The 13,329-nt window shown below is 45.3% G+C and overlaps 1 protein-coding gene across 5 annotated transcripts in view; it reads right to left on the minus strand.

The window, feature by feature from the left end:
- Positions 1–7,277: 7,277 nt before the first annotated feature.
- Positions 7,278–13,329, minus strand: part of SH3BGR (SH3 domain binding glutamate rich protein) — a 542,810-nt gene continuing 536,758 nt past the window's right edge. For 4 of the 5 annotated variants that reach the window (XM_069636057.1, XM_069636059.1, XM_069636058.1 and 1 more), the window contains one exon: positions 7,278–9,426. The gene's annotated coding sequence lies outside the window, so the exon portion shown is untranslated. The remainder of the gene's footprint in view (positions 9,427–13,329) is intronic. The other variant, XM_069636056.1, reaches the window with a different exon arrangement.

Below are 13,329 nucleotides of genomic sequence, written 5' to 3' on the forward strand. Positions count from 1 at the left end.
GTCTCCCTGCGGTCCCGGCGTTTTGATCTTGTGTGGACGCGCAGAACTGGAATCCAGCGTCCTCAAACTTTTCAACTTGCACCAATGAAAACAGACGCGCCACCCGGTAAGCCAAAGACATTGCCAACCTGCTCTATTTCCAAATCCGACATGGCGCAGCAACCCCTAGAGGTAGGGGCCTGCACGGGGGAGGGGGGCGTTAATCCAATCCTCACCGAACCACACAGAACCTTGCGTAGCAAGGCAAAGGGCTTTCCCCAAGGAGACCTGACTTTGACAAAGCTTTCTCCCCTGGTGGTGGCTGGCAGCATTAAAAAAGGCGTAATGAATGGAGGTGATACCGGCCAGAGGAGTGTGGGCGGAACTCACCTGGCGGATGGACAAAAGCTACCCCTCCAGAGACCGGCCTCCGCCCTACAAGCATCATCACCGCCGAGGACGAACTTAACCAAAAATAAAACAACGGACCAGAGCTCCGCTTTGGCGAGAGGTTTCCCAATGAGAGACACCGAAGGGTGTGTCCCATTGGACCTTGCTCTGTCCCCATGCCCTGATACCGGGGGACCTGCCGTACGGATCCAGGCAGACGCGGAGTCCGAGAGTCCCCCGCCGGCAACGTGCCTTTACCCTCGAATTATAACAGATGGGGGTCCTTTTACAAGAACAGACGATGAGCAGCCTCTAGACCACACGACGCCTGCCTGTTCTCAAATCAACATAACACTGTATAAAAGGGCAGCCTCAGACGCCCTATCTGCAGGAAAACCAAATCCGAGTCGGGACATAATCAGTACCTTTGCCCGAGTCATGAAGCGACCAGCCACAGACAACGCAAAAACCAATGCGAACAGCTCGATTCGTCTAGTCGATTCTCTTACAAACCTAACCAACGACAGCGGTGATGGGCCGGACCTGAATTCTTCAGGTCAGATAGAGCCATCAGAGTCATTAAAGTCCCACAAACAAGGTAGCATCAAAAGGAAGTATATAAAACCCCTAAAAAGAAAAAAGATTCAGACACAGAGGTCAGAAAACCCCAAAAACTCGGAAGCAAGTCCCACATCACAGAAACAAAAAAAGAGAATAGGAAAAAACTCTACCAAATTCAACACGGGACAACAAAATAATGGGGCTGAGACACAAGAAAAGATCCCACCAGATGCTAAGCCAAATGCATTCCACACGTACTTCAGGAAGCAACAATCAAAACGAAAAATGGAAATAGACGATGAAATTACAGATGCAGAGATTCTAGAGGTGATCGAAGGATCCTTGCCAGCCTTTAAATCTAGACGAACCTCAACAGGGCAGGAACACCATATACAAAGTGTAAACAAGGAATCAACCAAACCAGACCTCGAGACATTCAGTCTGTCAATTAGTGATTCTGACAATACCCAATGCAACGTCAATATAACGACCAAAGATGTTAGCTCCCCAAAAACGGTCCAAACTGATGGACAGAATCCTACCATTTCCATCGACCTTACCGGCGACCAGCATAACCCCTCTACTTCTCAAAGGGGGGGTGCAACCGGATCTGAAGCCTCTCCGTCCCAAACAATTCAGGAGCCGCCACCCATTCGATCCACACGTGACACGATGAGCAGAAACTGGAATCTTCATGAAAACGTCACAAGCGTGATCGACAAAAGTCAACCGAAAGAGTCTCACCAAATCGAAGGAAAGGAAATGGAATGAACAAGTTCCAATGAGTCAAAAACAATTTGTCCACCCAATACGAGCGACCAATTATGGGCAAAAAACTACATCCAATTGCAGCAAAATAGAGGTCAATTCATTAAGCATGTCAGAGAACGCACCTCGTCGGAGCTCAAGTCTCCGCCCCAAGAGCAAGATCGCGAAGAGGAGGAATCCAGATTAATCAAACCATTAAGTGGCATTCCTTCCTGTACACCTGTCGAGCTAAACTCTAGCCGGGTTGTCCAGAACACCCCGGTAAAACACAGAAGACATAGTGAAATTTTGATGGATACTCAAAGACCTTCTCCAACAAAAAAACAAGATCTGACGACGATCATGTCAGCTTTAACCATAGCCCTTGCACCATTTTGCAAATTATACGAATCACTAAATGACGTGTCTAAGGACAACACGGCCATTCTATGCAGATTGCAATCTAAGATAGATTTCCTGAAAGGTTTCATTACTGCGTTTGAAGATAGGCATAACAAGAGATGGGAAGAACAGGAAAGGATCCACCTAAACCTAGTAAAGAATCGACCAGCAAGACAAGGGCCGGAAACGTTGGCAAAAATACAAAAAGAAACTGCCTCACAAACAATGCCAATATCTGACGCAGGTCAGCCTGAACTAACTCGCAGCAATTGCCCCTATATCCACTCAAACGAAGTACGAGAAATTAAAACATTGAACAAACAGACAAGAGCAACCACAAAGAAAAAGGCGGGCCAGCAGCCCTCCAACGTGATTCCAAATGGCAACCGACCTACCGTCAAAACAGACCCAGCCTACGTAAACACACGGATGACGACAGAAGCTGAGAGAACAAAACCACCTAGTAGCCTCGCAAACATAAACCACGATGCCATTGAGAATCTGGACTTACATGCACAATCCCCAAAATCTCCTAGAACCATAGATGAATTTGTTAGATCGAGCCCTCTAATGGATCTCTCGATATACGAAGATCCGGAAGGCAATGATGCCGAAAATATGAGTCTTGAGCCTCAAAAAAGTGACCTGGTGCGTCCCCTGACAGCAATCCCTGATGGGAAAACCGACGCAAAAAGCAGAGGGGACCAAAGGGAGGGGGCCTCCGCCCTGAAGCGCTCGAAGTTATCTTGGTCCGAGACACCAAAGCTCCAAAACAAACCTTCTAAGGGAGATACCGACGCTTCCCCTCGACCATCACCAAAAGACGATCCCAGGTCAAACCCAACTTCCCGCAATCTGGAGAGCTCAGGAAATGGAAAAAATTCCAAAAGAGAAGTCAGAGTGTTCAAAATAGAACAGACCTCAAGTCAATCGAAATTCATGATTCTGAACAGGAAAACGGTTCTTCATACCTTGCGCAAGATCAGATGCCTTGATCATCTGAAATCGGATGACTTTCCATTAATCGAACCATATCATCGTGACCAAAAAGCAAAGAATTATATCCATATCTACATCTCCTCATTAAAAGCGATGCCAGAAACGGCATACTTGGAACTAAAGAAAGCTGGTTTTACCTTAACAGAAATAAAGACGGCACGGTACGAAAAGACAAACAAAGGTAGATTGAGTGAACAAGTCAAGATACGCCCCCAAGGAGTTAGCCGGACCAATCATTACAACAGGAAATTAGTAAAAGACAACGACGGTAAACAGAGTCGTTGGACCAGTGGCGAGAGAAGCTATGCCCCGCACGCACGTCCCAGAAGCGAGTCGCGCTCCGGTCGGAAAACGGTACGCCACGATGCAGATATCCGATGCTACTTGGAAACAAAACGACCCACTAATGAACGTCGGGAAGACAGAAACATCACGAAAACAACCTACGAGAAACAGTACGGCGAAGACAATCGTCAAAAAGTCCTATGGTCGTGGCTAAAAAGTTCGCTCAAAAGGCATAATGAGACATAGCAATTAGAAAGCAGCCATCGGCCGATCTTATCCGCATCTAACGATACCAACTTAAAGAACTTGCCCAATCTGATCTCGATGGCTTCATGGAATACCAGAGGGCATTCACACCTGGCAAACCCGGACAATCTAAACCTGGGGGCATACGATATAGTATGCCTCCAAGAGCACTGGCTGATGGAGAAACCTCTGCTTGACGGTTTCGAAATAGCGTTCTCCCCTGCGTCAAAAGGCATCCTGAGCCGTCCATCCTCTGGCCTATTAATTGCAGTAAAAGCTAGATCGGGAATCTCCTTAAAGAAAACACTGAAGACGTCGCGAGATATCTTAGCCATACAAACTGAATGGGAAGAAGCGAGTGATCATTCAAACTTAACTGCAAGAGAAAACCTGGTACTTATCACGGTTTACTGGAACCCGGCGCAAAGTTCCACTGAAGACTTTTGCACTCAAGTTGCTAATACAATTGACGACATCATATCAGATGCACCAGATTCCCACATAATATTATGTGGCGATCTAAACGCAAACTGCAACGACAAGCGTGAACATCTGGTCTCATCGTCCAAAACTCCAGCCGAAAAAAGAGGACGCTCATGGCTGTCACTGATGAGATCGCGTAATCTTCACAACGTTTCGAGGCTCAACTCCTAGAAGATCGGCACCCCCACCTGGGAACGGGGTAAATCCAGGGCTAACATCGATTATTTCTTTGTGTCACATAGTCTGGTGGATCGCATTGTAGACTATTCAGTGGTCCAGACTAAAGAGAGCGACCACAACCTACTGGAAATCAAATGGAAGACACAAAGTTCGAAAAACGATCATTATTCTTATCAAATTGCATCCAACAATCAACAAACACGTGTCCATCTGACAAAGATAAATCTGGAAAGAATAACTAACGAATACACAACGCGCTTTGGGAGCAAAGAAACCTCGAATCAAAATCCAGATTACTTGCCACTCCTTCTACAACACCAGAAGCTAAAATCAGGAATCAGCCCACAAAAGAAAATAAATCTTCACGCATTTGACGTAAAGGTCGTAGAAAAGAAAAGACTACTGAGAAAGCTGAAGAGGCAAGCAAAAAATGAAAACTCGCCAAACACCTGGAACAGATGGAGGTTGGAAACTAACAGATACAAAGCATGGCTCAGATCCCACCGACACGAAATGTATCAAAGAGATGCGGAAGAAATGCTCCAGGTCCTAAGCTCAAAAAAGTCTGGAGACTTTTGGGCTCTCATCAGGAAATCTGACAATAAAATACCCGTGCACATGGCCAATAAAGTGTCCGAAACCCGGTGGGTCAACCATTTCGGAAACCTGTTCGAAACTTCGGCCCATATCCTGCCAGCCCAAAACAGGAGCACTTCGCAGACCTGGATTAACCTATCTTCCAAAGATGATATAAAGGAGATCATTCTCAAATTGAAAAAATCAAGAGCACCAGGACCTGACGGCCTTTCCAATATCGATCTTAAACAAAACCCTGAGCAATGGTCAATCTTGATCAGCGCTATTTTCACTCAATGCGCCAGGACTCGGACCATCCCGCCCTCATGGACAAACGCGGTGGTCGTCCCGATTTTCAAACGAGGGAACAGAGAAGATCCAGAAAACTATCGACCAATTGCTCTTCTAGACATAATTGGAAAGATATTCGCCTCCTTGCTCCTGAGTCACTTCAGGAATTGGGCAAATCAATCACCGGTGTATGACCCCTTCCAACTGGGTTTCTTAAAAGGGGGGAGCACGTCTGCTAATATTCTTCTTCTCAACATCTTAAAAGCTAGGGTCAAACAGGGCGCACCAACTCTCTTTTTGGCCTTTGTGGATCTGTCCCAGGCTTTTGACAGAGTCGACAGGCAAAAGCTCTGGAACAAACTGGAAAAATGGAAGTGCCCTCCCGAAATACTAGACCCAGTGATGGCTCTTCACACCAACACCAAACTAAGAATCCGACTAAATAATCAAGGTCTTCTGTCAAGAGAGATATCCGTAGAGAGAGGGGTCAAGCAAGGCTGCCCGATGGCCCCCCAATTATTCATCACCTTTTTAGGAGACATGAAAGATACAGAAGCGGGCATTAAGATGGCACCACCAAAGCTGGGTAACGAGCACATATCACGTCTCATGTATGCCGACGATCTAATTCTATTAGATCAAACTCAGATCGGACTCCAGCACCAACTATCCAACTTGGCTCTGTACATGGGAGAGAACAACATGAAAATCAACAAAGAGAAATCAAAAATAGTGATAATTGGAAAAGGTGGTAAAAAGATCAATCCACATTTCACATGGATTATGGACTCAATTCCTATCGAGGTGTTTACCAGCATTAAGTACCTAGGGGTACATCGACCGTTCAGCTAGGGAGGCCACGATGCAACAAGCCCTGTGGGACAAAGCGCGCAACCTCGCAGCCCAAATGAAAACAGTTAACAACAGATTTGGTAAATTTTCACTTAAACCAGCGATCGAATTCTACAAAGGAAAAGTGGTGCCCACACTTACATACGGTATGGGAGCAACTTTGACCATACCAAACAGCATCTGGCGCAGATTAGAAAGTTTGATTTGGAAATCAGTTCTAGGTCTACCAAATTCCACCTCGATGGATCTCATCAGACGAGACTTGGGCCTACAGTCGTTAGAAACAACGGTGATGTTACACGCTTTCACTCTCTTCAGAAACACCTTAATACCAGACAGTCCATCAATCTACAAAATCGTAGCTGATGAAATCGCAAAGCAACGAACAGCGAACTTAACCGCATGGTCAGAAAACTTAAAAGGAAAGCTATCAGACATAGCATGCTCAGTCGAAGATCTTAAGCATAATCCGGAAAGAGTAAAAAGAAAGTTAAAGGAACTTGATTGGATCCTGACTCTATCGAAAGCTCAAACAAACAAACTGACCATGAATCTCCCACCTACCTTTAACAGACTCAACGTACCTATACCATACTGTTCTATGTTTCCAAGCCAACAGCTAAGAAAATTCTTCATGCAAGCTCGTTTCAACCTCCTGCTGACGAGAGAAATTTTAGCAATTAGATCCAGTTCAACTGACACTATCTGTCGCCTTTGCCACAATTCCACTATGACAGAATCAATCAAACATCTCTTACTTAGATGTCCTAAGGTGAGAAAAATTCGAGCCACCTATCTGTCGACACTGGTCTGCGAACACACATCTTTTGGAGAGGAAGAAGAACTTACGTGGTGGAACAGGTTAATGTCGGGAGAAAAAACCAGATGGACAATTCCGACTGTCAAAATCCTGGAGTCTGCCTTTGAAATGATCAGTTCCAGTTCACAAACCACGAGCGAGAGTAAAATCTCCGAAGCCACCATTCCATCACAACAATGTTGATAAGGGAGATCAAGCTTCCTTTGGTATCTTCTCCGCGTTCGGACTCTTACGTCCGCTTGAGCCTTACCAACTTCATTTAAACATTACATTGACCTGGAAGAGGTAACCCCGTTCTCACCAGGAATCTGACATACCTACATGAAACCTCGAGGCGCATCTCATTAAGGGTTGCTGTCGCTCTCAACTGTTTGTAAAAATTCTTTTCATTGAATTGTAAACAAATAAATAAAAAAATAAAAAAAAAAAATAATGAAGACAAATGAAAGAAGACACAGACACAGTATTATAAAATGATGTTTTACCTTCAGTGACACAAACGTCTCCTTTACAAACGTATTCAGAAAAAAAAAGGATTTATGTGAAGCACATTACTGTAAAAGGGCTGATTGCCTCATAAAATGGAGGCCAACAATATAAAGCTATTAAATGACGTACTTTCTGCAATGTCCTGTGCAGACATACAATTTAACAACATTTCATGGCTGTGCTTTAATGAAAAAGATAATTTTGGAGAACAGTCCAGGTGTATGTTGAAACTAGTAAAACCCCATGTGGTGCTTAAATGCCTTTGAATTACCAGAAAAAAGCATTGTTTTGGGACCCACCCTAAAAGGCTATGTTCAGCCCAATCAGGGTCAGACTGGGGCATAAAATTGCCCCAGGCACAAATGAAAAAGCGTCCCACCGTTGCAATTGGCAATTCATTCCTTTTGTAACAGATCGTTTGAGAAATACTCAAGGGGGTGTTTTTTGATAAATTGTGATCCATATTGTGCATTTTAAAGATGTATTCAGTGATACTGGTCAAAATTACTCGCCACATGGTGAAGTAATTTATGAACATGGCTCACATTGGCCAAAAAAGTGGCCAACTGGCCCACACTAGCGTTTTGTGTTTTAGGTTCGTGCATTGCCCGATTTATTTCTCTACAGGCCTGTCTGGGCCTGAGCTCAATCTGCTGGCCAACATTCCTTCTGAACGAGACCACAAACAGCACCAGGCACGTTTCTGCTTCATGGCATCGCTAGTGGGGTGTAGTCTGGAAGTCAAGGCAAAGGTAGGTAGGCCCTGCCCCTCGTGGGTTTTCAAGCCTGATTTGCATGTTTTTTCCCCTCCTGTAACAGCACAGTAGGCTGATAAACCTGCCCATACAAGCTGTTACGATTCATTCAAAACCTTAAATCCTTTACTCTTCAGGTTTGCCATGTAACTAGAAGCAGGACACAGCCAATTGGCTCAGTTCTTATTTGATAGTGACCATTTTAAGGCAGAAGTCCTACCAACTATATATAAAAAAAATGAACACGTCAGAAACAATTGATTACACCTCATTTCTCTATGGTTCTTTTGTGTTGCCAAGATGCGGGCATTTTAAAATTCTACGACCCTATAATCGTACAATCATTCACTTTAAAATGTGGTCTTTTAAATGTGCAGTGCTGACTCTGGGCTCCTTCTGTGCAGTTGAGCGCTTTCATGGAACAAACTTATGCACGCAGGGAGTGTTCTTTTTCAATGTAAATTAAACACATTGGGCTTTAATATCTGATAATGATTTGTAAAATGAAAGCACAAGACCGCAAAAGTAAAGCCACGGTGATGAACGATTTCTCACAGCTGGACTTTTGGAGCTTATAAAGTGAATCCGCACGGATTACGTTAACAAAATACATTTAAATGTTTATTGTGTTTTGGGAAATTGTGCAAATGGGACTTGGGTAAATATCATAACAGAGACACCGGCAATTTCATTTTTTTCTTTTTACTCTGCCTCCATTAACAATACCTATGACCTTTTTTGAAATTTCCAAAACATGTTCTTTTAGCATTGTTTAAGTAGCTTTTGATTTTCAACAAACATTCGATTTCTGGCGTCGGATGAAAGAAGACTTCAGCACATTGCAAAGTTACAAAAAAAATGACTTTTCTCAAAGCAGCAAACGTGACGTCCATGTTTGACTGGGTCCTGGCCAGATCAACTTCGATTTCTCAAAACCTTCATCTGTCGAATGCACCTTTCAAGCACCCTGCGAACCGAGCAGACAATTAGTAAACTGGATGGGCAAAGCAACAGCAACGATGTCTGGCTTAGCCCTGCTTTTATTTAAGTTGCCACACAAGGGTGAAATGGGCACCATGCATTGCAGTGTTGCCATGTCCAAAGCCAAAGCAGGTGGCAAGGGCACAGGCGTGCATTGGGGACCGCATTCCTGAAAGCCTGCAAGCAGATCAAATGTCATGTAATTAAGCTCCGAGGCCCGAGTATGCTGCTTCGGGAGCAAAACAAGCACTGAAATAAGGTCAGGAAATATATGTTCAAATTCTCAATGGGCCATGGCTCTTTTTTCTTGAATAAGTTGGTGTCCAAAGTTTGTAATTGTGAATTGAAAACCGAGCTTCCTGTTGTACAGCTGGTGTTGCGTGGGCTTTCCTGCAAAACAGAAAAAACAAGGCTTTGTTATGGCAGAGTCACTCTTGAGATACGGTGCAAATACAATAAAAGAAAAAAGCATGACCGCGACGATGTCAAATCGCCTCCATTGGGAAAGTGTGATTTAAAAACTGTCAACACAGGGGGAAGAACCAGACCACCTGCTCTTTGCAAAACTGGAAACCAAACTATAGCGGACGAGGAAAGTCTAAGACCTAATATTGGGTACTGGGATGTTGGCACACAGTGACTGAGGAGGCAGGATAAGGAACACGCTCTTAACAAGTCCTGATTCGCACTGCATGATAAGCAACCGTTTAGGGGCAAAAAAGAAGTAAAGTATACGCATCTAGGCTTTAAGTGGGCCAGGGCTCAGTCCTGGCAGGCATGAAAAAATACTCTTGCCCCCATGCGCCGCCGGTGCACCCCTAACATTTCTAGTAATCACCTTCTGTGCGCCCCTCCATTTAAGTAGTCCTCTATTTGTTGCACTGTGTGTGTGTGTGTCTTTGTGTCTCACTCTGTATTTTTGTCCTTTTCTACTTGTCTATCCCCACTCCTTACCTCCACCCGCACACCAGTCATGTTGCCAGTCCCTAATTTCCCCCTGAGCACAGAGCTTGGGAGCATAGAATGCAGAAACATCTCAGTCACTGGTTCTAGCCAAAAGCTCTGTAACGAATACGTTACTTACCTGTAACTACGGTTCTCCAGCATTGACATCTTTCATAGACCCGCATTCTGTTTGAAAATTCCCTGTTGTCAGGCTGGGAATCCTCAATAACATTAAAAGCAGTTTACTTTTACATTTTAAAACTGCTGTCACTTTAGTGCTCTTTTAGAGTCATTTTGGGCCATATTGCGCCACAGTCGATAGGTCTCTCTTTAGCTCCATCCTTGGAGGTCATCTTCAGATTTGGCAAGCACATGTTAACGTGGCAATATGAGCCAAGAATAGCCATAAGCGGGTTACAGATAAGTAACTTAGTCCTTCTCCAGCATTGTATCTTTCATAGATTCATATGCTGTTTGACTAGATTACAAAGCAGTACTTACAGATTGCGCAGCACCGCCTGGCCGACCCTGGAATCACTCTGTGGAATCCCTGTCGACACAGTAAAACCTCGTAAATATATGCGTCCATCTCCAAGAGGCAGCCCTGCAGATATCCACCAGGAGAATCCCAGAGAGAAACACTGTGTTAGCAGCACCAGCCCTCGTAGTGTGAGCCCTAGGCCTGCCGCAAAGAGGCCTGTTGGCCAGCTGATGACAGTACGAGAGGCATGCAGACAGCCATCAGGAAATGGAGGACTTGGAAAGACCTTTGCCCATGCCCAAAGGACCAAATGTCACAAATTGCTGAGAAGATCTGCGAAATTGCTTGGTGAGAGAGACATAGAACTTCAGAGGTCTCACCACACCCAAGGAATGTAAGGAGCCTTCAGCCGGAGAAGGCGGCGAACGAAAAAAGGCAGGTAAACCACAGGCTCGTTCAGCAGGAACCTTGGGCATGAGAGTAGGATTCATGAGAAGAACCACCTTGAAAAATTAGGTAGGAGGGCTTGCACGAAAAAGCCTGCATTTTTCACACTCCCCTCACAGCAGTGATGGCAACCAAAAAGGCGTTCTTCCAGGACAAAAACTTCAGACTGGATTTGTGATGGGTTTGAAGGAGGGGTCCATACACTTCGAGAGGACCACATTCAATTCCCAGGTAGGAGCCGACGCTCGAACTGGAGGGAAAGTGTGTAACGGCCCTTTGAGAAATCCATTAATGAGTTTATGAGACCACCAAGAAGGACGAGCAGGGGAACAAGTAAATCTTGATATAGCAGCAAGGTGTACCGTAACCAAGGAATGTGCCAATTGAGCTTAAAAGCGGAAAGGGTTGATTCCTTGGACAGCACATCAAACAGTGAAGTGTTTCCACTTACTCTGGTAGCAGGAAACCACAGAGGAAGCTCTGGCCTTGGCGAGGATAGCCCAACAGTTTGCAGGCATAGGAATGAGAGGCCGGGTTGTGGTGCAGCACTGCTCCGCTGTCCCTGGACAGCAGATTGAAGAGTGGAGGCAACTTGATCGGAGGCGCAGATGAGAGACTGAGGATTTCTGAGAACCGGAATTGTCTCGGCCAGGCAAGGGCCACCAAGATCAGTCAGCACTGATGCTGTCAGAAAACGCTGAGGACTCACAGGACAAGCAAAAATGGGGGAATGTATAAAGAAATGTCCTCTTCCACAGGAACATGAATGCATCCCACAGACTTCCCACATGATGGAACCTGCTGGTGAATGCCTTGCATTTCCTGTTGGCCATGGCAGCAAAGAGCTCTATGTCCTCAACTGCCCACCTGCAGAAGATGCGGTAAACTTGGCCCTGTAGAAGCTCCCATTCATGGCAGGATAGCATTTCCTTGCTGAGGGAGTCAGCCACTGTGTTGCCGATAGCAGCAGATGGAAAAGAATGAGCAACATGTGGTTTGGGGCAAATTTCAACAGGGCCTGGGCTTCTGTGGAACAAATGGTGTAACAGGTGTCACCTTGCTTGTGCATGTAAAACATGGTGGATGTGTTGTCGGTGAACACCCAAACCCCCCGGTCATGAACTTTAGAGCTCAGAACACTGCTGTGGAGCACCTTTTCTTCCTGTGACCTGAGGCCTCTGGAATGGAACTTTCCCATGTGGGCTCCACAACCTTCCAGGGATGCGTCCATTATGACTGTAACCTGATGGACTGGTAGCCAGAATGGAGCCCCTTGGGCAGTGGTCGAAGTGGGTGAGAACAGTTGGGAGCAGTGCTCCTCTTTTTTAAAAATGATTTACTCTTCCTATACTTTTATTTTAAAAAGAAATAATTCCGAAATGGTTTAGCTTTAAAATAAAAGTGTAGGAAGAGGTTGAAACTTGCACTTCAGTGCACTGCACTGAACATTCCCTTAAACAGCAGGTGTGTTTGTTTGGGGGTTTGGATTGCGCATGGGAGGGGGCATGGTGATGGGGTTTGTGGGTAGCAGGGGCAGGTTAGCAGGGAACATAGTTCCACTACTTCTTTTTGTGCACTTCGACCACTGCCCTTGGGGCATGGAGAAATTCTTGGAGAGGCCTAATCCGAAACCTGCAGTGATAGATCAGGGGAATGCAGGAGGACATCATTCCCAAAAGGGATTTCAGGTTGCTGACTGACGCAGTGGTTTTCTGTGAAAGTAGGTGGGTTTTTTCAAGGATGGACTTCACTCTGTCGTCTAATAGGGTAGCAGTGCAAGACAGCGTGTTCAGATGGGATCCCAAGAACAGAGCATACTGAGAAGGAGCTAAGCAGGGCTTTGCATAGTTGACAGAAAATCTGAGGGATGACAAAGAATCCTGGCTTCTTTATGTTGAAGGGCCAGAGGGAGAGATGTGGCCCTGACCAGACAGTCGTCGAGGTACGGACAGACGTGGCTCCTCGAATGACAGAGGCGAGATGCTGCAGGGGTGAGGGCATTTTGTAAATACCCTTGGCGTTGATTTGAGATCGAAGGGCAAGACCTTGAACTGGTAATGTCGTCCTGCAACGGTAAACCTCAGGAACTGTTTGTGGCATTGATGAATTGGAACATGACAATATGCATCCTCCAGGTGTAGCGTGGACAGAAAATCAACCTTCTGCAGCTGACTTAGAATGTGTTGAAACGTGACTATCCAGAAAGTTGGTGATCAAATGAATTTGTTGAGGAGGCGTAGGTCTAATATGGGCCTCCAACTGCCGGATTTCTTCTTTAAGAGAAAGTATCTTGAATAGACACCCTGGCCTCACTGTTTTTTACGGAACACATTCAATTGCTCCTTTGGAAAGGAGGCACTGGACCTCACGTTGTCGTAATGACAGTTGCAGACATTGAATGAATTCCAGTGTTTGTCCAT

This window comes from Ambystoma mexicanum, chromosome 7p (assembly GCF_040938575.1).
Source record: "Ambystoma mexicanum isolate Mex_15411 chromosome 7p, UKY_AmexF1_1, whole genome shotgun sequence".
Taxonomy (NCBI): domain Eukaryota; kingdom Metazoa; phylum Chordata; class Amphibia; order Caudata; family Ambystomatidae; genus Ambystoma; species Ambystoma mexicanum.